This window comes from Apteryx mantelli, chromosome 24 (genome assembly GCF_036417845.1).
Source record: "Apteryx mantelli isolate bAptMan1 chromosome 24, bAptMan1.hap1, whole genome shotgun sequence".
Classification (NCBI taxonomy): domain Eukaryota; kingdom Metazoa; phylum Chordata; class Aves; order Apterygiformes; family Apterygidae; genus Apteryx; species Apteryx mantelli.
The window spans coordinates 5,588,113-5,615,914 of NC_090001.1; positions in this window are offsets into that span (position 1 = coordinate 5,588,113).

Sequence of the window (27,802 nt, forward strand, 5' to 3'; positions counted from 1 at the left end):
GGCTCCTGCCAGCCCAAATCTGCAGTGTGTTTAGGTCCCCTTGAGTAGCAACCCAGCTCTCCAGAGTATCGGGCAGTAGATAACAGAGACCAGAGCTCTGGGGTCAATGAAGGATGGGCACTGAGGGAGCTTTCCCAGTGTAGCCCTGCAAAGGGCCAAGCACTACTCTGTAGCTGATCACAAGGAGAGAAAATTATCCAGGGTCTCCTGGGAACAGCAAATTCCTTGTGGGATATTGTGTGGGGTTTGTGAGACTGTGTAGAACTTGATCTGAGATGTTTTTTTGATGGGGATTGTGGGAGTGCACAACGCTTACGCTGGGATGTTCAGGTGAAGGGCCAAAGGCAGGGAAAGGAAGAGATCAAGGTGAATCAAGAATGGGAAAATGGAGAGGAGGGGTGAAGAAAGGGAGCAGTCCTGGGTCAACAAGCTACTAGTCAGTATGCCTGTCTGGCTGATGTAAGGGTTCATGGAATTTGAGAGCATCTGCTACATTAAGGTTATCTGAGCATGGGTCTTTTCAGGGCAAAAGGGATAATAAGCAAAGAGGGAAGCACTTAACAAAACACGCAGTGACACAAACTTGATAGACAAGGGATAACAGAAACAATGGCAAGCTCAAAAGTCTCTGGTCACTCATTGGTGGTCCGTGAAGAAACTACAGGCGCAGCTTTGGAGAGGTCCTCCCTGGACTTTGCAACTGATAAGAAGGGGGAAAGAAGACATGAAGATTTTGGCTATTCAAGGGGCACTTGTGGGACTATACAAGTTTCTAAGGAATGTTTAGGGAAGGGGATCAGGGAAGAGCAAGGATCTAAGACATCTTTTTTTTGAACTGACTTTCTGAGCACTGTCAGAAAAGGGAGCCAGGCTGATTAACTGGGCTTATTTCAGTGTCTCCCTTGGAAGGAGATGGATCGTCTTCCAGACTCTCCCTTTGTCTCTCTGAGTAGGGCAACGTGAGCCTAGGCCATGATCTGAGATGTTCGATGTCTGGCTTGATGTAACACTACTTCCACTTTCTGGAAGATCACTATACTGTAATTGCAGCATGCTGGAGAGTATCCAAAACACCCTCCAAATCAATGGATGTATCTAAAGAGTCCCTAGGCATCCTTCAGATGATGTGCAAGAAAATCCTCCAGGATGTGTTTAATCTCAGCATGCAATTGTTGCTTGATATGTTTGTTGTGGTTAAAACTTTGAAATAGTGTTGTTGTCTGGCTGGCTTGCATTTCCATCACTTTAATTCCTTTCAGATCTTGGATCTTGAATGTGTGACACATCCTTCTGGGGATAACACAGGCCTAGAATGGAAAGGACTTAGTGGGTCATCAAGATAGACGCGCAGATGCTATGGCCCATATCAGGTATGGTCAGCGCAAGGAAATGCACTGTGGGGTTGATGTCCTCAGGACTTGGTCATGGTCAGATGGGATGCGCTTGGCCTGCTCTTTTTCACACATATGCCACACAGCATTTTAATCTGGCCTAAACCCCCACACTTCTGTAAGAAAGACAGATGAAGGATTGGCATTTCTAGGACATAAATCACCCTGTTTTCAGTGAAATAATGGAACAGTTCAGGGGAGAAACATTCATTCAGAACCAGATCCAACATCCATTCAGACATGGATCCAAGAAGTCCATGTGTGAGACTAGCCCAGATTGGTCAACGGCAGAGCCTCTCAGGATGGCCTTGCAGACTGAGGAGGGCAGTTCCTGCCTAGAGGGGAAGGAGGCTTATTATGAGATGCTGGGAAGACCATTTTGGGATTGTGCAAGGCTTTCCATGGGATGTTTAGGGAAGGACCAAAGGCAGGAAAAGGGAGGGATGAAGGTGTTTTGAGGGGCTACAAGCATGAGAACACCGAGGGAAAAAGAGGGTGAAAGGAACTGATCACATGGAAACAGACTGCTTTCTGAGATTTTGCACCAGAGAGACCCATTTGTGTGTGTGTTTGTGTGCACGTGAGGCAGCTGGGGAGACAGGAGGATCCAGGGCCCAGCTCCTGGATAGACTGAGCATCTATGACCAGCTACAGGAGAGATCCATACGGTCTACATGTATGTATGGGTATATATTTTCCATTTACCAGCTTTCCTCCTGATCAGCCAGAGATGGGAACAGGATGAGGCTGCGGGTGCTCTTTGTGCTTGCATGAGTGTTGAGTGTTTCTGTCTTTGCTCTTCTGTGGCCGGCGGTGTATGAGTGTACATGTGCACTGTGTGCATGTGCGCGTGGGTGCCTACTGAGCACAGAGTACTGGGGAAGCCTCACCTCTGCCAGGCTACTGGATCCAGCAACTTCTAGCACCCTGAAACCCTCATCACTCGATTACTGGACCTCTCTTGCAAGACCAAACATTCACAAATTTCCTAGGCACCCAAAATCGAATAGTATTCGTGTCTTCAAAACTGTCTTCAGGAAGCTTATGCGGTGGTAACACATTCATCCACAGAGGTTTATGTTTCAGCCTGGGAGTCATTTTACCAATTTTTGGAAGGCTACGACAGAAGGGCTGGATGGCACGATTTACATACGGGCATTCAAAGCACTCTGTGGCATCTGAGGCAGCAAGCAGGGCTGGAAGGACCGATAAATGTCACCTTCCGGAGGTACTGCTAGAGGACCGCACAGATTCCCACCTTTAGCACCAAAAATGAAAGCAGGCACTTACCTTTTAGCAAATGAGTCCTGTCTTAAGTGTCTCCATATGTCCATTAGTAAAGAGTTGAGTCAGTTGCCAAGGACACCGCCAGCAGCAATAGACACCCATGAGTGGGCCACTCCATTGAGATCCTGAGAGCAGCAGGGCTTGTGTCATGTCTTGCAGCCCCTGGTTGCTACAGGGGGTCCAGAGGGCACCAGGACTTGTGTGCAGGTAACTAAATCCTGCCAGTAGTGTATGACAGGGCCCTGGCCCCACTGCTGCTTCAACCCGACCCCTGAGAGAGGAGCAAGGCCAAAATGGATTTTTCTGCATCCCTCCACCCAGAACAAAGACACTGTGCAACCATGAGACAGAGATGTACTGTCTGAAAATGAAGACACATGAAGGATTCTAGCCCTGTGGCTCTTCTTTCAGGCAGTGTTTTTTCGGCTTGGTGATGATTCTTACTTCTAGTGGGCTCCCTGCGTTTTAGCAGATGACTCCAGCAAAATGCAGTAGTTTCTAGAACAGGGAGAAAATCCCAGAACATCTCGCCTTCCTTTGGCTCTGTTTGCCTATGATGAAAGCACCTGGGTGACATGTGGTTCCTGCCTGTCCTGCATACACATCTGCCTTTGATGTGCCTCTGACGTGCCCCTTCCCAGAGCTGCTCTTGCAGATGGCTTCTTGGACAGAACAAGGCACGTTAAAGGCCTTCTCTGCCTGCTCCTCTACCACAGCATCGTCACTGTTTTCTACAGCACCCTCGTCATTGTCTATATGCCCAGAACCCCATAATTATGCCTTAATGGCCCTGAGCAGCCCCACACCCTGTGTCCATGGGCCCAGGAGCCCCATCTCAGCTCAGCCCTGGGCTTAAGTCCCTCTCTGAGCCATGTTGACCTAGCGCTGCTCTCCAGCACTGCCCCAGTCATGTCTGTGCTTGGCTATGGACCCCGCTGATCTGGACCCAGACTCGCACTGACTTCCTGGCTTGATCTCAGACCTTTCTCATCACTATGGACCTGCCGGATGATCACTGGGCTCTATCTCACCCTGGTTACCATCACTGGATCTGATCCTGACCCTGACCTTTGGATTGATGTACCGACTTGACCTCACACCTGCCTCATCACCAAAAGTGTGGCTGGAGATCTGGACTCTCAGGTGACCCCCGCTTCAACCCCCGGCTTCCCTGCTAAACTCACTTGGGGACCATGGGATGGGGCCCTGCCTGGTGAGGCACCTGCCCTCCTGACCGTGTTACCATGCTCAGCTCCCACTTCCCTGTCCCTTAGGGAGCAGCTGGCCCTTGCTGTGCTCCCTGGCACAGTACTTGCAGACCTGAAGGAGTAAGTTACTTTTGGTTCTATTTTAAACAGGCACGAAGGACCTGGAAAGGCATGTGCTCTGTGCCAAATATGCCTCTAGGCATGTGGGATACTGAATTTGTTGAAAGGGAAAAGGGAGAGGAAAATCAGGTCCTAGTACAGAAGGGAAAGCAGAAAACATTGCTGCCTTGATCGTTTCTTTTATAAAGACAATGAAATGGTGGTCCTGTCTTTGGGGGCTTGTCGCAGAGGAGTGATGCACTTCACTCGTGAGAGGGAAGCAGCACTATGTTTATTGCGGTAAGATAGCAACTTAACAAAGTTCAATTGTAAATAAGAATGATTTCACGAGGTTCGATTGGCAAGGTTCACTCAGTTATTTACTGCATGAAGGATGCACGTGCAATGGAGACCCTCCCATTGAGTCACGAGGTTCAGAAAGGACCCCCTTGCTTTCTAAATTCCTCCTGAGAGGAGCTTAGGTGTGGCTGGATCCAATCCTAGTCCCAGACTTGGTAAACGGTTTATGTCTAAAGAATGTGTGCAAAGGAGACCGACCTGTTGAGTCACAAGGCTCAGACTGGACCCTCTTGCTTTCCAGACTCGCCCTCGGATGAGCCTGGGTGCAGCTGGATCCTCATAGACAAGCTGAGGAAGTGTGGGCTAGATGAGTGGACAGTGAGGTGGCTTGAGAACTGGCTGAATGGCAGAGCTCCGAGGGTTGTGAGCAGCAGCGCAGAGTCTAGTTGGAGGCCTGTAGCTAGCGGTGTCCCCCAGGGGTCAGTACTGGGTCCAGTCTTGTTCAACTTCTTCATCAATGACCTGCATGAAGGAATAGAGTGCACCCTCAGCAAGTTTGCTGATGAGACCAAACTGGGAGGAGAGGCTGATACCCCAGAGGGCTGTGCTGCCATTCAGAGGGACCTGGACAGGCTGGAGAGGTGGGCGGAGAGGAACCTCATGAAGTTCAACAAAGGCAAGTGCAGGGTCCTGCACCTGGGGAGGAATAACCCCATGCACCAGTACAGGTTGGGGGTTGACCTGCTGGAAAGCAGCTCTGCAGAGAAGGACCTGGGAGTGCTGGTGGACACCAAGTTAAGCACGAGGCAGCAATGTGCCCTTGTGGCCAAGAAGGCCAAAGGTATCCTGGGGTGCATGAGGAAGAGTGTTGCCAGCAGGTCGAGGGAGGGGGTCCTCCCCCTCTCCTCAGCCCTGCTGAGGCCACATCTGCAGTACTGTGTCCAATTCTGGGCTCCCCAGTGCAAGAGGGATGTGGCACTACTGGAGCAAGTCCAGTGGAGGGCTACAAAGATGATTAGGGGACTGGAGCATCTCTCTTATGAGGAAAGACAGAGAGAGCTGGGCCTGTTTAGCTTGGAGAAGAGAAGGCTGAGAGGGGATCTTATTAACGTGTACAAATATCTGAAGGGAGGGTGTCAAGAGGATGGAGCCAGACTCTTTTCAGTGGTGCCCAGCGACAGGACGTGAGGCAACAGGCACAAACTGAAACACAGACAGTTCCATCTGAACATGAGGAAAATCTTCTTGACTGTGAGGGTGACCAAGCACTGGAACATGCTGCCCAGAGAGGCTGTGGAGTCTCCTTCTTTGGAGATATTCAAAAGCCTCCTGGATGTGATCCTGTGCAAGGTGCTCTAGGTGATGCTGCTTGAGCAGGGGTGTTGGACTAGATGATCTCCAGAGGCCCCTTCCAACCTCAACCATTCGGTGATTCTGTGATTCAAACCTCCATGAACAACACTACCCATTCACCACTACCCTCTGAGCCCCATCATCCAACCAGTTCTTTGGCCATTTGGTTGTCTCACCATTCAGACCATAAAGGCCTAGTTTGTGTGCAAGTATACTGCAGGAGAAAGTGTCAAAAGCCTTCCAAAAGTCGAGGTGACTGACATTCACTGTTCTCTGTTTGTCCACAAATACAATTCTTTTAACACAGGAAGTCATCACGTGGGTGCGGCATGATTTCCCCTCGGTAAATCTATGCTGACTGTTCCCAGACACCTCATTCTCCTTCATTTACCCAGAAATGTGATCTGAATGGGCTTGCTCCATGACACTCTCCTCATCAAAGGAGGTTGTCCTGTGGCCTTTTTGGAAGAGGGATGCAACATTTGCCCTTCTCCAGGCATTGGGACCTCCCCGAGTCTCCACAGCTTTCAAAGATGCCAGAGAGTGGCCTTGCTAGGTAGCAACCAGCTCTCTCAGCATCCTCAGCTGCAGCCCATCCAGTCCCATAGAGTTACAAATAAATCTTGACTCAAGCCTCAGGCACCACTGGTTGTTTTTCTCCTCAGGCATCCTGACTCTAGGCACAGTGGCCTGGGAGACCTTGTTGGTGGGGGCTGAAGGCAAGGGATTGAGTTGCCCAGACCTATCTACCTCTGCTGTTACCAGATTCCCTGCCCCAGTCAGCCATGGGCCCACATCTTCCTTGTTTATGCTTTTCCTGTTACTGAAGCAACAGCAGATCATCTCTGTGCCCTAGAAATCCTTGCAAGCATCAGTCCTAAAGAAGCTTTGGCTTTCCTAACTGCTTCCCTACTTCACTGGACAACATTTTTGAATTCCTCCTTTGCAGCCTCTCCCTGCTTTCTGTTCCCGTGTACTGCCTTTTTGTACTGTTGTTCAGTTGCGAGTTGCCTGTTCAGCCACCCTGTCTCCTGAGATGTCCACTTGTTCTCCTGGGTATCAGTATGGGCCATTCTTGAGCTTGGAGGATGCTGTCCTTAAAGACCTGCCAACTTTCTTGAGCTCCTCTGCCCTTCAGAGCTGCCTGCCATGGGATCCCTCTACCAGTGGGCCCAAGTCTGCTTCTCTGACATCCAGAGTCTGGACTCTGCTCCTCTTGCTCCTGTTCCTCCTCACACCCCTCAGGATCTGGAACTCCACCATCTCATGGCCACTGCAGGCAAGGCTGACCCTGATTACCACAGCCCTCATGAGTTCTTCCTTGTTGGCAGGTTCCAGGCCCAGGAAAGTGTCACCCTTGTTGACCTAGCAGGCTTAGCGGTGCTAAGAAGTTGTCCTCCACACCCTCCAGAATCCTCCTGGACTCTTTGCAGCCTGCTGCATTGCCCTCCCACGGAATGTCAGGGAGATTAAAGCCCCCCCATAAGAACTGGGGTCTCTGATCCACAGAGTTCCTCAAGCTGCTTAAAGCTTTTGCAGTTCTGCAACAGCTTGTGCATCTCCATTTCCTCTTCCTCGTGGCCCAGGCTTTGGGCTTTTGTGTATATTTGGGCTGCAGACCCTCAGCTGTGGCACCAAGGCTGAGTGCAGCCTTGTCATGGTGAAACCTGTTCCCAAGAGCCAAGGACACTGTGTATAGAGAGGCCTAAGTTCAGAGCAGAGACATGCTGGTGTAGACAGCAAATGCAGTGATGATGGGAGGTGCGCACTGAGAGAGCAAACCCTGCAGTATACAAAGCCTGAGAGAAACAGAGCTGGGCCATGCAGCCGTGGCAGGAGAGGTGCTTGGCTCCTGAGCTGACTCTGCAGCACCTTGGGGCCTGTGACGGAGGTGACCAGATCTCCAGGAAAGACAAGGTGCCACTGAGAAAGTCCCCAGGCCTGAACAGCCTGCAATCCAGGCACACTGTGGCTGCATCATTAACACAGTCCCTGTTCATATCATTGGGGTGAGAAAAGGTTTAGGGAGAGGAGAGCTAGCAGGGTTTGAGAATGGAGGCATATGTGTGGAGACCCTGGTGTGATGTGCCTTCCATCTCTGCAGCATGCTTGGATGTAGACGGGATGGAGTTTGCCTAAAGGCAGTGGTGGGAATCCATTGTTTGGGAACAGGCAGGAAATGCGAGGTGCCCTGGAGTGTTTGTCCAGCAACCACTCCAAAAGGGCATGCTTTTCCTGTAGGTCCTGTGCTGTACCTGCTAGAAAAATGGTGCTTGTGCTGGACACCCCATGCATCTGACATGGCCCTGCCAGCCCATTGTCATGGCCTTAAATGAAGTGTGTGTGTGCACTGAATTACATGAGCTGTTTGCAATGTCAGGATCTGCATATGTCTCGGCTTCTTGATGAGCGGAGCTCTTGCAGTAGTCGGCAGCTAGTGTCATTTCAGATGGCCAGGGAGATTCTCCAGCTGGCCCTCAGCTAATGCTCTGGAAGGATATGGGTCTCCTAATTGTTACATGAGAGCAAGGAGAAACTGGGCCATGTCTTGGACCACCTCTGGCCCTTCAAATGCCCAAAGGGGTGTGTGTGTGTACAGCCGATTCTCTCCCTCCATCTCCACTGATTACAGTGGGAGCTTAAAGAAGGAGCTGCCACGCAGACAGGCATTTTGTGCATGCTAAAACTTGGGCAAGGGGAATCCCACCTCCTGTGAGTTTGTGGAGAGCACGGGAGGGAAGTGTATCCCACTCCATCCCAGGGGCTTCTCAATGGCCATTAGATGTGTTGATTAATTCCTCTCAATCAGTCCCTGAAGCACGAGCAAGTGAATGCCCTTCTTGTCCCTGTGCTCTTAGGAGATGGGAGCAGGGCTTTCTAGAGTGGGATGTTTCCACCCCTCTTAGATAGCCATGCTCTGATGAGAGCAACTGCAATGCTAGACTCAGTCTCTCCACTGCTAGAGAGGGATTATTTTAGTCTACTTCAGTGGATAATTCCCAGGGGAGACCCTGCTGCCTTTCAGGAGCTGTCAGCCCTGGAGTCCCGAGAACATCTCAAGGGTGCACAGTGGACAGACACAGTCACAAAGTCTTCAGCTGGGCCTCTGCTCCTGAGCTGGGCTTGACTCCTGGGGTTGCCAGAGCCCATGGCAACCTGGCAGGAGCTGTGGAGAGACAGCTCTGTCCAAGTGCAACTCCTCTTAATGGAGATGTGGGACTCAGGACACCGCCTGCGGGGGCCAGAATGAGATGAACGACTCAGAAGTTGAAGAGAGTCGGGAATCAGAGGATGCCGGAGAGCTCACTGCAGGCAGAAATCTTCATAGCCCATAACACAGGAAGTCTCTGGCTGCAGGGCAACATTGCTGCTGTGGTTGTCGGTGGGTTCTTCGAAAGCTGCCGCCTTGCGCAGCTGGTAGGGTCTGTCAGGGCAGCTCTGCCAGCTTGTCCTGTTTGGAGCAGGTGGTGCTTTAGAGCAGGGATTCCCAGCCACACCGTCCCAGGGACAGGACATCACAGCTACCTTCTCCCAGGGACGGTGCCGGGGTGTGAAGCCAGGGAGTGTACCCAGGTGTGCGTGGTCTGTAATTCAGAGCAGTGTCCCTTTGCCGCAGGGTGCTGTGTGCCCAGGGCAGTGACTCTGCTGCCTGCAAGGGTCAGCACTCAGCCTGCCCCGGGGACTGCCCAGGGCTCTGCAGGGAGAAGCCCTGGGTGGAAGGAGTGACCCCGAGAAGGGCAGGTTCATCCCCCTGTTGAGAGGGTGCTGTGGGGGTGAGGGCTGCTCTCAGATCTCGCTCACCCTCAGGATATTTCCAAGGGGCCTTTTCAAGACGACAGCCATGGCAGGGCTTCCCTTAAAGATAAGGACTTTTCCTGAGTCTCTGCTTTCAGTTTCCTACTGTTTGTGCATGGGAGGTGGAAGGCGAGGGGGAAGGAGCTGTGGGCTTTGGACAAGAGACTGATACTCCCAGACCATTACAGTGAGAAATGAGTCGTTCTGTGAGGGACCTCCTAAAGTCCTTTCAGCCAGTGCTCTGCCTACAGAAAGCACCACCATCACCTTCTCTGGCCTCATCGGCGTTTGTGTGACCTGCTCCCTAGCACCTGCAGACACAGAGATGCCCCTGGACAGCGCCCTGCTGCTGGGAGGTCTCTGCAGGGCAGAAGTGAGTGCGCAGAGGGTGGGATGGGGTCTGTGAGCGCTGACAGGGAAAAGAGATGGGACAGAGAAACAGCTCCCAGGAGAAAAAGCTCTGGGCAGTGGAGATATGATCAGAGAAAGAAGGAAAGCAGAAACATAAATGCTGTGGGAAGGGGGATTTGGAAAACTCCCGGTCAGTGCCTGCAATGCAGACATCTTCCTCTAAGGAAACCCCGCTGTGTCTCCTCTTGTGCCCAGCAGAGCTTCTGCCCTCAAGGCCCCGTACGGGGTCGAGGGCATGCTCGCCCTCCTCAGCAGCCTGAGCTCCAGCAGAGGAGGGGGGCATCTCTCCTGTGACGTGCCCATTTCCCAGCAGCGCATGACAAAGGGGCTGAGAGTGACTGTCCTGCGATGTCACTGTCTGAGAGGTGGTGTGCACAGCTGGGTGAGGTGGAGGCTTTCCTAACTGCCCATCCAGCTCTCCCTCCTTGCTTTCCCTTTGGTAGCAGGGTCATGGTATTGCTCCTGGTTTCCTCTCCTCTTGGGGCTGGTCTGCTTCTTGCTCTCCTGCTCTCTGGGGTTAAGGAGAGGGGTTCAGCTGCAGTTAAGGCATGGACCCCATGGGTCCTGCGTGGAGCTGTCTGCATGGCAGCAACATGCCCAAGGTCCCTTCCAACCTTCTAGGCAATGTGTTTCATCCAGTTGGGGAATGATCTGACTCTCTCTTAAGGCTGCCCACCCATCTTTAGATCTCTTGACTGTCTCGCTGGGGTGTCCTGCAAGGCTGCAAGCTGCCCTCCACAAGACCCCAGCTCTGCCACAGTGTATTTGTGATAGCTGAGAGTCTTTGTGCTGCTCATGCAAGTCAGAATCCTCATCACATGCTCTGAAGAGCTCTCCATAGCATGCTCTCCATATCTACTCTGAGAGAGAAGAATGTGGAAATCTTCACTCAGGAACTACATTCCTCCACTCTCACCTCAGTCCAGTTTCTTTCTTAGAGTAACTTGTGAGTGTGATTGTCCTTTAGCCGGGAGAGGTGCTAGCACAGGGCAGTGGGGAGCAAGACTCATGCACAGTCCGGATCCCCTGACTCTGTACAGTCACCGTGAGCCCTTTTCCTCTTGGACACACAAGTTCTACTGCTGAGCATAACTGAAATGCCAAAGATTTCTACTCCATCAAAGGATGCTCCCCCAGTGTGATGGAGGCACCTAGAAGCTCAAGAAATATAGAATCAGACCCCTTCACTGCAGCCCATTTTTCTGGAGAAAAAGAGTGTTAAGATGTTGAAAGGCCTTTCCACAAAATGGGCGGCTGTAGGATGTGTCCATCAGAGCTAGTCACATCCCACTCCCATTACAGCACCTGCAGAAAGAGTGCAGATGGCAAATCAATGTGAGGAAAGGGTCCATCTCTTTGGAACAGAGATGTTTAGAAAGGGTGGGGTCATCCCCTGCCTTCACCTCGGTGTTTCTTTTACCTGCCGGAGAGGGAACTGGTGTGGCTGATTCAGATACAGACACCTCTGTTCAGGAGGGCAAGGTTGGGGGAGATGAATTCCTCACAAGGGTCTTCTCTTCCAGACACAACTGGCAGGAGTGCTGTATTCAGCTCTCACAGTGATGAATAGAAAGTGTTCCCACTGGGTCATTGGACCAAATGCCCTTCACTCTGCTCACGGTACCCGTCTCCAGGAATCTCCACCAAATACTCGGGGCAATTTGATGCCTCTATTTAAAACAGCAGCAGAGCAGGATTGACTCCTCTGGAAGCCACACCCAGAGGCCCCTGCTCTGCACAGCACACTCAGCCAGCACAAACCAGAGATAAGAAAAAGGAACTGAACCAAGCTAGAGAAGAGAGGAAATGTGGAGGGTTCTAGTGTTTGTTTGTTAGTGTTCGTTTATCTTTTGGATGTTTCATCTTCATTGTGCTGTCCTACGTGCAGATCTTCACAGTTGTGCTGAAGATCCCCTCCGAGCAGGGCCGGCACAAAGCCTTGTCCATGTGCTTCCCTCACCTGACCGTGGTCTCCATGTTTATCAGCACTGCAGTGTCTGCCTACCTGAAGCCTCCTTCCATCTCGTCCCCAGCTCTGGATCTGCTGCTGGCCATTTTGTACTCGGTGGTGCCTCCAGCAGTGAACCCCCTCATCTACAGCATGAGGAACAGGGAGCTCAGGGATGCACTGAAGAAACTGGTTCAGCTGGTATTAGTGCAGCAGCAATGAGCTGCCCATCCTTCTTCACAAGTGGTTTCTAAGTACCTCACACAACTCTTGTGCTTTGGGCATTCTCACTGTGATCATCGTGTTTGTGCAGAAGTGTTGGAATTCATCCCACTTGCTTACAGGCACGAAGCCAGTCTGTCTGACCCAGAAGTCTTCTGTAAATGTGTCTATCACTGTGTCAGAGCTGGCCTCTCTCTAATAAAAGGGGATTTCCTCAGGGCACTGCTTGAAGGTTGGGCTCTCCTTCGAAAGCTGGAGCCAAGAATGTGCTCAAGGGCTTTCTCCCTGAAAGGGCCTGTTGCTTTTCTGGGGATCTGCATTCAGCTCTCACTTGTGGGTGCCCAGTGCTCCTGGAGATGGTAAATGGTCAAGCGGTATGTGCCATATGGCAAGGCTGGACACTGATGCCTGTCCTTCTCGAAGGGTGTATGGATCCATCAGGAGAGCATAGGGTATCTCCAAGAGCACCATGTGCCTCGGGGTGGGCAGCGAATGGAGCTTCACAAAATCCAGTGGATTCATCCAAAGATAAAGGGCTAAACGCATGAATGTCCAGGCTAGTGAGAGCTCTGCAATCCCACGAGAGGCATTGGGGACCGAGGAGGCCCAGGGAAGGGAGCCTGGAGAGTGGTCCACGTCACCTTCAACGAAAAGCCATGGCTTTATGTAGTGACAGACCTGAACACAGCCTGAGCCATTTGACATGCCCTGCAATTGCTCAGAGTATCGTCCAGGCCCACAGAGGCCTCAGCAGGGGGTTGGGGTCCATTCCAGCTTGGAGGATGATGGGGCAGCTGACACACACACACGCCCCTGCACCCCTCCCCCCCTGCCCCAAGCTGTTGTGCCTGCACGGGGGGGCTGTGGTGTGAGTGCCCAGAGCTCTGCAGCACCCTGTTGTGGGCACTGCTGCGGGGCCACCGCCAGCCTGGGCTGCTCTGCTGGGTGGGCTGGGGAGGTGGGGAGAGCCGGGGAGGACTGGACTGGGCTGGGCTGGTAAGGGTGCAAGAGAAGGAAATGCCAATGTTAGCTCAGCTGTATGAACAGGCAGGGTGAGGACACACACTGGTGGGTTTGTGGTGCAGAGCCAGGGCTTGTGTCTGACCATTTGCTGATGATACAAACCTGGGAGGAGCAGCTCATAGCCCAGAGGGCTGTGCTGCCATTCAGAAGGACCAGGACAGGCTGGAGAGGTGGGCAGAGAGGAACCTCATGAAGTTCAAGAAAGGCAAGTGCAGGGTCCTGCACCTGGGGAGGAATAACCCCATGCAGCAGTACAGGTTGGGGGTGACCTGCTGGAAAGCAGCTCTGCAGAGAAGGACCTGGGAGTGCTGGTGGACACCAAGTTAAGCACGAGGCAGCAGTGTGCCCTTGTGGCCAAGAAGGCCAATGGTATGCTGGGGTGCATCAGGAAGAGTGTTGCCAGCAGGTCGAGGAAGGGGAATCCTCCCCCTCTCCTCAGCCCTGCTGAGGCCACATCTGCAGTACTGTGTCCAGTTCTGGGCTCCCCAGTACAAGAGGGATGTGGCACTACTGGAGCAAGTCCAGCGGAGGGCTACAAAGATGATGAGGGGACTGGAGCATCTCCCCTATGAGGAAAGGCTGAGAGAGCTTGGCCTGTTTAGCCTGGAGAAGAGAAGGCTGAGAGGAGATCTTATCAATGTGTACAAGTATCTGAAGGGAGGGTGTCAACAGGATGGGACCAGACTCTTTTCAGTGGTGCCCAGTGACAGGACGTGAGGCAACGGGCACAAACTGAAACACAGACAGTTCCATCTGAACATGAGGAAAAACTTCTTCCCTGTGAGGGTGACCGAGCACTGGAACAGGTTGCCCAGAGAGGTTGTGGAGTCTCCTCTCTGGTGATATTCAAAACCCACCTGAACGTGATCCTGTGCAAGGTGCTCTAGGTGACCCTGCTTGAGGAGGAGGGTTGGACTAGATGATCTCCAGAGGTCCCTTCCAAACTCAACCATTCTGTGATTCTCTGATTCTGTGATTCTGTGACTGAGGCACAAGTGACCTCACAACCACAAACAGCAGCCACATGACCAGCACTGGCCTATCAGGCCCTGAGACACAAGTGACCTCACAAGCACAAAAGCACCAATGTGCTTGATGCTGTCTAAGCAGGCACTGAAGCAAAAGTCACCTCACAAGTACAAAAAGGAGCAATGGGGCTGCTGGTGGCCGAGCAGATCCTGAAGTCGAAGGACTCCACAAACATCAGCAATCTGCATCGAGCTGGACTGTCAGGTGCTCAGGCTGAAGTGACCTCGCAGCCTGCCATGAAGCCGTATATCTGCTCCTGGCCTGTTAGCGACTGAGGCACAATTGACCTAAACAAGCACAAACAGCAGCAATGGGCCTGCTCCCCGTTTCTGAGGCACTGAGACACAAGGCACCTCACCATCAGCACCAAAGCTATGGGCATGCTGCTGGCTTACCAGCTTCAGAGGCACAACTCACCTCACAAGCACAAATGGCATCAACGTGCCTGCTCCTGGCCTAGCTGGTACCGAATCACAAGGGATCTGAAAAGTGCAAACCTTCACAGAGGACAAGCTCACCTGGGCCACTCGCACGTCCCTTGATTACGCTGTTATCACTCCGTACAGAACAGTCTTCTGCAAACAGCTTTCATCTCCTGGCAAGACTCTCTCCAGGTCATGCAACAGCTCCACTCTGTCACCCTGGGCACAAATCACAAAAGGGAACAATTGGTCTTGCTTTTCCTTTAGTGCCATCAAGTCCGAGCTGGGAGCCTTTGCACTGCAGCACCTACACAATGACAGCAGGATGCCACTTCCACTCCTAGTGCCCAGGTACAGAGATCAGCTGAGGGAGCAGCTGCACTGGAAAGCGTTTCTGACACTGTCAGATCAACTCAGCGCTGCACCAGGCATCAACCTGACACCGGACCTCTGCTCTGCCACCTAGTCTACAAACACACTGTCTCTGCCCCACAGAGCTGGCTGGTCTGCTACATACAACCAGGTGCCAGCAAGAAGAGATGGATGCAGGATACTCGCCACTTGCACACTCCCCAGCCACTGCTCTGCTCGCTGCCTTCCCTTGGCTCCTCAGCCCAGACACACAGGGAAGCTCTTATGGAAACACCACAAGGTGGCCAAGGCACTCTGGGCTCACAAGGCCTGTTCAAACGAGCAGCACAGATCAGTCACAGAGCTGCCTCCTTGGGCAATGCTTTTGTTTTCAGAGGGAAGGATCCTGCTTTCTTTGGGCACAGCAGGCTGCTGCTTTCCACCCCCATCCCCGCAGGAACCTGCAGCTAGGCATGCAGGGATGGGGATTTTCTTTAGGTATACAAAAGTTACAGATACAATGGAGAAACAGTTGAGAGTCCTGAAGGCCTCCTGAACCCAAAGGAACCTCCTTCCTTCCCTTTAGTTACTTGGACAAGGAGCCCCGAGTGAAGGGACAAAGGGTGCAGAGGCTTTGAAAAGAGGCCCAAGCAATGAGACAGCCCCAGAGTGCAGGTCTGCTCAAATGCCAGCTGTCCTGGCTGCACAGGCTCTGCAAGAGCAGTCCAGGCTCCACAGCTGGGTCCACAGAGCACTGAGGGCTGGGTGCCACGGGCAACCTGGGCCTGGGCACATCTTCACCCCTTGCAGAGCCAGGAGCCCGAGAGCTCTGAGACTTCCTCAGGTCAAGCTACGGACGCTTTGGGGCACTCACACAAAGACACCCAAGAGATGCTGGCATTTATTATAAGGGTCTTGCACTCATCCTATATGGCACTGCAACATTCTAGGAAAAGGAGGGGGTACAATAGCATTTGCTGAGGGGGCTGGCAGTAAGAGCAGTTGTGGGAGGAGGAATTTGCAGCACAGCAGAGGTACCAGGAGGTGAACCCACACCCCAAGTCACCCAGGGAAGCCAGGCGCATTTATGGAAGCCTTCGCATCTGTATGAAACCTCATCTCATCCACTTGCAGCTGCTTTCACAGAGGGCTCACAATGTTGGCAAAGATCTTCACAGGTGTCCTGCCTAGTTAAGAGGTGGGAATAGGGTCTTCCGGACTGGGACATTTCCATGTGTCCTAGATGACCATCCTCTGATGAGACAAATTGCAATGCTGGAATGGGTCTCTCTCCATTCTTTAGAAAAGGCCCTTAGGTGATTCTTTCAGTCTACTTCAGTGACCGTGTCCCAGGAGGAGGAAGCACAAGGGACAGAGAAATTCACTCCTTCAGGTGGACCACTGTTGCTGAGCAGAGGCAGGCTCCTGGGACAGAGAGAACTCCTGGCAACGTGGCAGCCCTGCTGGGAGACAACTCCTTGCAGGAGCAGCTCCCCTGTCAAGAGCAGCAGGGCTGTAGGCACTGCCTGCTCTTGCTGACATCCATGAGAGAAAGCAGAGAGAAGTGAAAGGGAGTGTGGAGTGTGAGGCCAGAGGAGAGCTCCTTGTGGGAGGAATCTTCACAACCCTTTGCACGGTAAGCCTCTGGCTGCAGGGCAATGCTACTGCTGTTGCTGGAGGGGTCTTCTAAAGCCAGCCCATAACGGAGAGTTTTCCTGAGGATTGCACTCCTGGCTTCTCGAGTGTTTGTGTGTGTGGGGGGGGCATTCCCTGTCCCACCATGCCAGGGACAGGGTGTCCTGCTGCCTTCTGCCAGGGAGAGCTGCATGGGTGTGAAGCCAGGGTGTGCCACAGGTCTAGGCAGGGCTGTCATTCAGAGCAGTGTTCCTGCACACCAGGGTGCTGTGTTCCCCGGGCAGTGAGTCTGCTGCCTGCGAGGGTCAGCACTCAGCTTGCCCAGCAAAGTCCCCACAGCGCTGCGGGGAGAAGCTCTGGGTGGGAGGAGAGAGCCTGTCAGGGCAGGTTGAGTGTGTTGTGGAGAGGGTGGTGCGTGGGTCAGGGCTGCTCACAGCTCCAGCTCACCCTGAGGACATTTGTGGAGGGCACTTTTCAAAAGGAAGGTCAAGGCAGGGGCTACTTGAAAGGGAAGGAGCTTTTCTTCTAGGCTGTGTGCTTTGAGTTCCCTAATGTGGGGAGAGGGAAAAGCAGGAAAGAGTTTTGTGGTTTGGGAAGGAACTGAGACTCTCAACCCTTCCCTCTCAGAGATCACTAGGTCTGTGAGAAAGCTCAGCAAAACCCTTCAACCCCTCCTCAGCCTACAGACAGCACCAGCATCACCTTTGTGGCCTTGTCAGGGTTTTTCTGACCTGCTCCTCAGGACCTTTGAGCACAGCAATGCCTCTGCCCAGCGCCCTGTCCCGGTAGGTTTCTGTTGGGCAGAAGTGAGCATGCAGAGGGTGGGATGGGGTCTGTGAGCACTGTCAGGGAAAAGACATTGGGATAGAGAAGGAGCTGCCAGCAGGGAGAGCTCCAGGCAGCGAGATAGGCAGGGAATGAGAAGGAACTGCAAAGAGAATCGCCATGGGAGGAAGGATTTGGGCAAGCCATGGTCAGTCCCTCTGACGCAGACACCTTCCTCTGAGCCAGTCCCCTGTGTCTCTGCTGATGAGCAGATGGTAAATTGGTGTGAGGAGAGGGTCTATCGCATTGGAACGGAGACATCCAGAAAGGGTCGGGTGCACAGATTCTCATCCTGAGAGCAGTTGAAATGCCAAAGATTTCTGCCCTGTCAAAGAATGCTCCCACGGTGAGATGGAGGTATCTAAAAGCTAAATCAATATCTAATCAGACACCTCTGCTGAAGGTTATATTTGAGAGAAAAGAGGTGCCAAAATATTGAACAGTCTTTCCACATAAGGGGTAGATATAATCTGCTGCAGGATGCGTACATCAGAGCTAGTCACTCCCCACTCGCACTACAGAGGAAGAGCAGATGGTAAATTGGTGTGAGGAGAGGGTCTATCGCATTGGAACGGAGACATCCAGCAAGGGTCGGGCACCTGCTGCCTTCATGTGAGAGTTTCCCTGTCTTGCTAGAATGGGAGCTGGTGTGGCTGCTTCAGATACAAACACCTCTGTTCAGGAGGGCAAGGCTGGGGGAGATGAATGCCTCACAAGGATCTTCCCTTTCCAAGACAGCTGGCAGCAGAGCTTGTCAGAGTCCAATTCTCCCTCACCAGGTCCTTTTAGCTATTCCACACATGGACGGTGTAATGTTGAATATCACCATTTACTTCTTTGAAGATATTGGACATTACACAGGATTTTTGATTTAGCAGAGTGACACAGCAACATCCTGAAATCACAATACAAGTGTGAGTTACACCTAGCAAAATAGAGCAATTGTAATATAAGTTCAATCACAATACCAGTGTGATCCCCATTACTGGTCTCTATACTGTGCTCACCGTCACAATACTGGGCATCCGCAGTCACTGGGAAGGAAGACATGGGATGAAACCGGCTTGATCCCATTGCTCTCTTCCAGGTTCTTTTGTTAGTTGTTCAGTTTTTATAGTCCTTGTTGGGCTGAGCCACAAATACACTCCCCCCCATGCTGGTATGGCTAACTCAGGGAGACATTCACACTCTTTTGATGAACTCAGGGGAAAACACTGACACCAGCTGATCCACACAGTTGGGGTGTAGTCACTTGATCCACTCAACTGACATAGCTGTTTATCTAAAACCATGGTTACCTTCCAGTCCTGGTCTCCTTTGTGTTGAGATAAAGTCAGCTTTCTGTGCAACAGCTGTGGTCAGTCACACCCTACCTTATCCCCTGAGCTTCATGGGCGCATCGCCCTTGCCCATCTGCCCTGAGCCTTCTTCCATTGTAGGGTTTTATTGGTTGGTCCAAGTGCTATATTCCTCTCTCCTTCTGGTAAACAGAGACTATTCCCACTGAGTCACTGGACTGAGTGTCCTTAGGTCAGCTCATGGAGCCCAACCCCCTCCTATCCCCACCAAAGAACTGGAAATGGTTGTCACCTTCCTCCATTTACACCCCCCAGCAGAGCAGCACTGACTCCTCTGGAAATCGTTAGCAGAGGCCCCTGCTCTGCATGGCACGCTCAGGCAGCACAAAGCGGAGCTCGAGCCAGGGAGCTGAACGAAGGTAAAGGAGAGAGGAAAAGTGGGAGGTTCTGTGAGGAAGGCAAAGGGTTTGTCTCCCAGAAGACTGCTCTAATTTGTCCCTGTGTTTTCCCTCTTGGACAGGCCCCCATGCCCAGCGTCAGCAAATGTCCAACAGCAGCTCCTTCAAAGAGTTCCTCCTCCAGGCATTTGCAGATACGCGGCAGCTGCAGCTCTTGCACTTCTGGCTCTTCCTGGGCATCTACCTGGCTGCCCTCCTGGGCAACAGCCTCATCATCACAGCCGTAGCCTGCGACCACCACCTCCACACCCCCATGTACTTCTTCCTCCTCAACCTCTCCCTCCTCAACCTTGGCACCATCTCTGCCACTGTCCCCAAATCCATGGCCAATTCCCTGAGCAACACCAGGGCCATTTCCTGCTGGGGATGTGCTGCACAGGTGTTTCATTTTTACTTTCTCATCGCAACTGAGTATTCTGTTCTCACTGTCATGGCCTATGACCACTATGTGGCCATCTGCAGACCCCTGCACTATGGGACCATCATGAGCAGCAGAGCTTGTGTCAAGATGGCAGCAGCTGCCTGGAGCAGTGGTTTTCTCTATGGTCTCCTGCACACTGCTAACACATTTTCCATACCTCTCTGCCAAGGCAATGTCCTGGCGCAGTTCTTCTGTGAAATTACCCAGATCCTCAAGCTCTCCTGCTCAGATGCCTACCTCAGGGAGCTTGGGCTTGTTGTGGTTAGTCTTTGTTTAGCCTTTGGTTGTTTTGTTTTCATTGTGCTCTCCTACGTGCAGATCTTCACTGCTGTGCTGAGGATCCCCTCTGAGCAGGGCCGGCACAAAGCCTTCTCCATGTGCATCCCTCACCTGACCGTGGTCTCCCTGTTTATCAGCACTGCAATGTTTGCCTACCTGAAGCCCCCCTCCCTCTCCTCCCCAGCTTTGGATCTGGTGATGGCTGTTCTCTATGCAGTGGTGCCTCCAACAGTGAACCCCCTCATCTACAGCATGAGGAACAAGGAGCTCAAGGACGCACTGAAGAAACTGGTTCAACTGCTACTACTTCAGCAGCAATAAGCTGCCCATCTCTCCTCACAAGGGATTTCCAATTTACCTGGGCAACTCTTGTGCTTTGGGCATTCTGTCTGTGATAACTATGTTTGCAAATGGCTGAATTTATCCCACCTCTCCATCAGCACAGAGCCCATCTCTCTGAGCTAGAAGTCTACCGTAAATCTGCACAGCACCGTGTCCAGGCAGGCCTCCCTGCCAGCATGTCTGTAATAAAAGGGGATTTCCTGAGGACAGTGCCTGAAGGTTGGGCTCTTCTTCCCAAGCTGGAGCCAAGAATGCGCTCAGGGAGTTGCACCCAAAAAGGCCCTTTGCTGTGCTTGGGTTTTCCATGGGCTAAGGGGCATGAGCTCCTAGGGTGATGTGTTTGGGCAGGAGGGCTGGAGTCAGTTGTAACTTGTGGGTGCCCAGTGTCCCTGGAGCAGGTGAGTGGTCAAGTGGTGTCTGCTGGGGACTGTCTGCCATATTAGAGGGCTGGTGAGAGATGTCCATGCTTCTGGAAGGGAATATGGAGTCACCCTGAGAGCACAGGGGATCTCGTGGGACAGCATGTGCGTGGGATGGGCAGTGAGTGGAGACTCCCAAAACCAAGTGGAGTCGCCCAAAGGTAAAGGGCTAAACCGAAGAATGCACTGAATGAGAGCTCAGAAATCTCAGGAGAAGCAGTGGGGACCCAGCAGGCACAGGGAAGGGAGTGTCCCTCGCCACCCTCAGCCTGGGCTGCTCTGCTGGGTGGTCTGGGGAGAGGGCAGGGGAGGTGTGGAGAGCTGGGGAGGGGCTGTGATGGGCTGAAAGGGCCTGGGAGAGGCAAAATGCCAGCAGGGAGCTCCTGTGTGTGAACAGCAGTGTGGGAGCACCCACCAGTGTGCTTGCAGGCAAATGCAGGTCTCCTGGGAAAGGCATCAGGACCTGGAGGGTGCAGAAGAGAAGAGCCCAGGTTGTTCCCTGTGTTGCATGGACACACTGGGGAAGTTGCCCCAGGGCCATCGTCCTGGACCAGCCCCTCACATGGCCCCTTCCCACTGCTGGCTGCTCACCCCAGCTGTGAGGTGGTGCATGGCCAGCTCCGTCCTCCTGCAGGTCTCCATATCCCGACGGAGGGGAAAAGGCCAGCCTTGCATGGTCACTCTTCTGCACCAGACCCCAGCAGATCTGGGAGCACAGCTGTCTGCTAACAGCTGTGGAGGGTCCACCCGGACTGGTCAGGGGTCAGGTGCTTGGATCCCCCAGACTCTGGGGAATTATTTCGTAATCATTGAATAATACTCCAGCCCTTTCCATGTGCGAGGTCTCTGGTTCCATCTCCAGCTGAGTTCTGGCTTTCCTCATTCCATCCCTGTGTGCACGGACAAGGTCTCAATGGTCCTCCTGGGCAGCCTGGCCCCCTTCCACATTCTGTGCTCTTTCCCCTGGCACCCCAAGAGCTGGTGCTGCTGCCAGGGCAGAGGTGAAAGATTACCCGTAGCGGCTCCACAGGGAGCTCCTCGGGAAAATACTGTGCCCAGCCCAGACTCATGCCCAGGCCCAGCGAGGCAGAGGGGAGCTGCCCTCTCCCAAGTCACCCTGGCAGTGCACTGCACAGGTGATATCTTTGTGGGCAGCCAGGCTCCAGGTTCAGGCTGGATGCCAGCTCGAGTTCAGGAGTGCTGGGATTTTCATGGGCTTCCAGTGGTGAAGGCAAGTGGGCATAGGCAAGTGCAAAGGCTTGTGATTGGAATAGTCAGTGTGGGGCTGGTGAAGGTCCTCCCTCTGCTCCCCATGGGGAGGAGTGTCCCCAGGCAGTGCTGAGCTTCACTTTGTCCAGCAGGAGGGGAGCACAGGGCAGGGTGGAAGGGGCAGATGGAGCCCCTTGGGATGCATGAGGGTTTTCTTACCCCTCTTACCCCCTTTTCTTACCATCTTACTCCTGCTGCTGCCCCAGGCAGGCTCACTCTGCCCTGCCTGAGGAGCTCTCTTCCCTCTGCCAGCCATTTCGGAGCAGAGGCTGAGGAGCTGGAGGTGCTTCAGGCCAAGCTGTGCCAGCCCCGGGGAGCTGGCCCCGAGTACAGGGCAGGCCAAGTATCTTCTTGCGTGTCCCATCCTGCTGGGAGGGCAGCATGGGGACAGGGGAACAGCCTGTTCCTGCCTGAGGGCCGTGCGGGACCTTTTTGGAGAGAGGCAAAGGTGACAGCCGCTGTGCTGCAGCAGCACTGGCTGCGCCCCCTCCATGAGGCCCCTGCTGCTTCCCTGCCCACCCCTGCCCCTGCCTGGCCTGCTGCCCCCTTGCTCACAGCCCCTGGCCCCTCTCCTGGCACCGTGGGGACCAGCTCTGCAGGCAGCAGCTCCCTGGCCATCCCCACCTCTCCCCACATTGGGGATCCAGCCCCAGCCAGGCAGCAGGACACCAGCTCAGGGGCAGAGGAGACGAGGGAGAGTGGGGCTGGACAAGGGCTCTGCCTCTCACCCTCCAGGATCACAGCATGTGGGAAAGACAGAGCCTGTCTCTGTACCCGGTGTCTTCCCATTCATGGAGCCACAGAGGAGTTTCAGTGGGAAGGGACCTCTGGAGGTCTCTAGTCCAACCTCCTGCACAAAGCAGGGCTGCTTGGAGCCCTACAGTCTTGTCTGGAGATCGCTGGACTGTGCCTGACTCCGGTTACCATCCCCAAAACTGCTCTGCTCCTCTTCTCTGGGTACTGCAGGATGGCACCTCTTGTCGGTGGGGCACTGCCCTGCCTGCCTTGCCAGCACCCCTGGCTCCTGACTCCCCTTCCCATATGGAGCAGCCCCACTCTTGCTGCTCCCAACAACATCCTCTTTGTAGCAGGAACCCAGATGCAAATGGTGCTTAAACACTTGAGCTGGGATACAGAAGCACTTGCTCTCGGAACTATGCATCATCAAATCAGCCCCCAAGTGGCTGCCCTCACTTTTTCATTCAGCTAAGCGTCTGTGTGCAGTTTTACGTGGGTAGGGGCTGAAATCTGAAGCCCTCCTTACACCTTTGACTTGGCTTTCGGGCAAGAGTTGCTGTGGGGATATGCGGTCACCTTTTGTACCTACAACCTTCTCCGGGATCTGCTCAGATGCCAGCTTCCCTTGCCAAGGCTTTCTTGCCTATAGTGAGGGGGCAGGTCTGAGGCAGAGATGGGGAGTCAGGTCAGCAGGACGGGGACAGGGTCAGGCCAGCACCCGAGAGGTGCAGGAGCAGGCACAGGCAAGTCCACAGCATAACTCAGGCCAGGCCCCTGGACAAGGGGAGCAGCTCTCCAGCAAAGGGGAGGAGGCCCCGCAATGATGCCGGTCACTCTCTGTCTTCCCTGCTCTTGTGTCCAGCAGATCCCCCTCCCTCTCTGCCTGCAGACCCTCCATGCTCACCCTGCTACCCAGGAGAGCATGAGAGCGCTGCCCTGCAGCCCCTCTGGCAGCTCCTGCTGCCCCGGAGACAGAGCCACCTGCTCTGAGCTGGTTCTCAGAGAAACCTCTTTCTTGTTCTCATTTGTTTCCCTTGTTTCCTTATTCATACCTGGGTTTAGTGCTTCACCTTCTGGTTGCTCCACCATGGACTGTCCCTCATTTTGTGAGGCTCCACTCACTGCCCGCCCCAAGGCACATGATGTCTCTGGAGATCCCCTGAGCTCTCCTGGTACCTAAGATCCCCCTCCAGAAGGATGGGCATCTCTCATTGCACTGTCACCTGTGGCACAGCCCTGAGCAGGCAAATCAGAGACCAGTCCCCATCTCCACTGGCACTGGTCACCAAGAGATGAGCCCTGGATCCAGCTCTTGCTCCCTAACAGATCACTCTGGGACTCTGGGCTCATCTTATGGAGGCCACAGAGTTCCCAAGCTGAGCAGAGGCCCTTTTGTGGTGCAGTTCCTTGGGTGTGTTTTTGGCTCCATCTTTGAAGAAAGGCCTGAGTTCAGGCACGTCACATACTGCATCCATTGGGGGCCCTGTAGAAGAGCACTACAGATCCCTCTGAGTAATTTCAGTTGTAGGCCCCCAAGGTGATCAGGGGCTGGAGCACTTGCTCTGTGAGGAGAAGCTGAGGGAACGAGTTTGTTCAGCCTAGAGAAGGGAAGGCTTTTGTAGCGACTCGGAGCAGCTTCCCAACTCAAGGTTGCCACCCATAGTGAACCAGGCTTTTACAGGGATTCATGGCAGGAGAATGAGAGAATGAACTTAATGATGAAGGACTGCTTGTCCAGAATGGGCCCTCCTCACTGTCTACAACACCAGTTCACTACAACATGACTCCCAATGAGTGTGATACATGCAGAAAGTCATGGCATGAGGGTGATTGCACTCTAACAGGCCTAAGGTCCTTTGCAGATCCAGTAAAATCCAGAAGGACTGGGAGGGCCTTCAACATCCTAGGCACACATTTGTAAGGTCAGCTTTGTCATTGTGGGAGGCTGAGGGAGCTGGACTGGTTCAGCGTGGAGAAGAGGAGGCTTTGGGCAGACCGAATAACAGCCTGCCCATCCCTACCAGGAGGTCATCAAGAAGATGGAGCCAGGCTCTTCACCATTGTGCACCATGGGAGGATGAGGCCCAGTGGGCATGAGCTGAAAGAAGAGAGATTCAGGCTGGGGATAAGGGCCAACGTTTTATCCATGCAAACAGTGAAGCCCCGGGGCAGGTTGCCGAGAGGGTTTGTGCCATCTCCATCCTCAGAGGTTTTCAAGACCTAAATGACTGAAGGCCTCAGCAAGCTGGTTGGAGCTGATAGCTGAGCCTGCTGTGAGAAGGAGGTTGGGCTAGAGACAACCTGAGGTCCCTTCCAGCCTGAAGCATTTGGCATTTCCTTCCACCCTGGGTCTTCTCCTGTTGACCTTAGGCAAAACATTCCGCTTACTGTCTTGTCCTGCTCTGATCAGAGTAGTTCAGATTCAGGGATGCTTGGCAGGTACCCCCACATAGCCCTGGGTTTTCATTTGCTTCACCTTTCATTGCATTTTCCCCTCTTTTCCACCTTACAAGCTCTTCTCCTTTACCACCCAAATCTCCTCCCATGCAATCAGACCACCTCTCTTTACCCTGTCCCCATTGACCCTGCTTTTGCCGCCTTTGTACCTTCCTTTGCCTTCTCCGAGATGGTTGCCATGCTCATTTCCACCATTGCCAGCACTTCCTTTAAAATACTACCCCCTTTATTATCTGTAGTGTCCTGCAGGTCGTCATGCTGTTATCCTGTGAGAGGCCTGGCAAGATGGCATGAGGCATCTGCACGCACACATTCAGAGCTGACAGAAAGGAGCTTGAGTGGAGAGGGAGCTGGAGAAGCTTGGAGATGAGGCCAACGGAAGCCTCCTGGAGTTGTGGAAGGGGAAGTGGCAGGTGCTGCCTTGGGGGAGTGACCCTGAGGAGAAGGGCCTGGACATTACGAGGGATGCCATATGAGCCTGTGGTGCGTGCTCACCACAGATGAGGCCAGCTGCATACGGGGCTGCATTAGGAAGCGTCTGGCCACCCAGACAAGGACAGTTACTATCACCCGTTGACTCAGCACTGGCGTGGCCACATCTGGAATCATGTGTGCCAGTGTGGGATGCCCAGAGCTGGAGGAATGGGGAGGACGTGGAGAGGGTCCAGAGGAGGTCAGCCAAGATGGCACCTGTTGCCTGCAGCACATGACCTGTAGAGGGAGGCTGAGGGTCCTGGGCTACATTATCCTGGTGAAGTGGAGCTTAAGGGCAGTAGAGGCCTTGTTTCCTCCACTTGCCTCCCAGGGCGGGCCAGGGATGTGCCATCTTGTTGTCCCTAACTCAGTGTTGCACACCCCCACCCTCACACTGCCCCCACAAAGAGGCCTGAGCAAAGTGTGAGGCAAGGGATCACCCTACCCAGGGGCTGGGTGTCACTGCTTGGCCATGTTGTATGATGAGACACATCAAGGGTGACTTGGCATCAGAGCCACCTGCACATTTCCTTTGCCTACCTGCAATCAGGGCCTACAACTTTCTGCTCTAATCAGCCCCTAGGGAGGCTCTGTGAGTAATGGCCCTCAGGGGGACCCATTAATGCTCCTGGAAGCTTTGGGACTGGCTTCTGAATTCAACTTCTTGAGAGGTTTCTTCAGTCTTTTCTCAGAATCTGAGGTTCAGGAACTCAGTACCAAATAGACCCGAGGGGTCATTAAAGTGCAAAGAGCCCTAACAAGCCCTGTCTATCCCCATAATTTCCTTCAGTCCTTCATTTCTCATGTGGCTAATTGGAGAGGTTTCAGGAGTGTCTTTACAAGAGGAAGATTTCAAAGAGCACCTAAAAAAAAGAGAGAAAGGATTTCTGCTGATAACGTTTTCTTTACTTTTCAGCTTACAGAATAAGTGATAGCCACATTCTCCAGCTCATAGTGACTCAGAGGGTCTCCTAAGGAATCGTGATGTGTGAGAAAAGCAGTATTTCTGACAGGAGACATGTACGAACAGCCTTGCTCCTCACCTCCCCAGCCCTGCCATTTCTCTCATCAGCCACTGGGGACCTACCTCACTCTTGTTAAAATCGAAGCTTTCTTCCACTCACGTCTGTAGCTGAATGTTACAGCCTCTCTGCACCAATTCCCACCTGCTTTCCTTCGAGAACTAGCTGCAAATAGACACAGAAGGCTTTTTCTTTATTGGGATCAAACAAAAGCAAAACAGGATGGAGTTGAATGAAAAACAAAATAAAGGCCTAAACTGTGTTTCAAGTCCAGGCTGCCTCCAGGGAGGTGCACTTTCCACAAGGGATAGCCTTAGGAGAAATGTTTTAGAGAGATTGATAGGAAAGGATAGAGGAAAAACCCAGTTAAGGCATTGTCTAAAGAGACAATTAGCCTCCTGAAAGATGAGGCAAGCTTTACACTCCCCGAAGCTCAGAGCAGCAGAGGTGTCTGAATGAATGAAGAGACAGGAGAGAAGGAAAAGTGGGAAACAAGGGAAAGTGCCTATGTCCAGACAGTCTGCTGCAAAGATGACTTTAGAAATGATCAATTTAGTCAGGACGTGGGGAAATATGTGAAAGCTTACTGAGATTAAGTCCATAGCATAACAGACAAAGCAGTGGCACACCAGCTTGAGGGGTAGATGAAAATTTCTTCTCCTGAGATTCACAACCTCCCTGACAATTTCCAGTGTTTCATCATGGGAAAACATGGACATTTTTATTACAATGAGTCAGTCTCCAAATCCAATCCCCACTGACTAATCAATTTGGCAGACAGGGTTTGTGCCTCTGGAGAATTGGGATCAATTCAAGTATTTGTGTACAACTGACGATCACAGGTAGAATGCCCAAAGCACAAGCGTGGCCCAGGTAAATTGGAAATCCCCTGTGAGGAGAGATGGGCAGCTTACTGCTGCTGAAGTAGTAGCAGTTGAACCAGTTTCTTCAGGGCATCCTTGAGCTCCTTGTTCCTCATGCTGTAGATGAGGGGGTTCACTTTTGGAGGCACCACCGCGTACAGAACAGACACCAACAGATCCAAGGTTGGGGAGGAGAAGGAGGGGGGCTTCAGGTAGGCAAACATGACAGTGCTCATAAACAGAGAGACCACGGCCAGGTGAGGGAGGCACATGGAGAAGGCTTTGTGCCGGCCCTGCTCAGAGGGGATCCTCAGCACAACTGTGAAGATCTGCACATAGGACAGCACAATGAAGATGAAACACCCAAAACCTAAACAAAGAGTAACCACAAGCGCCCAAACTTCCCTGAGGTAGGAGTCTGAGCAGGAGAGCTTGAGGATCTGGGGAATTTCACAGAAGAACT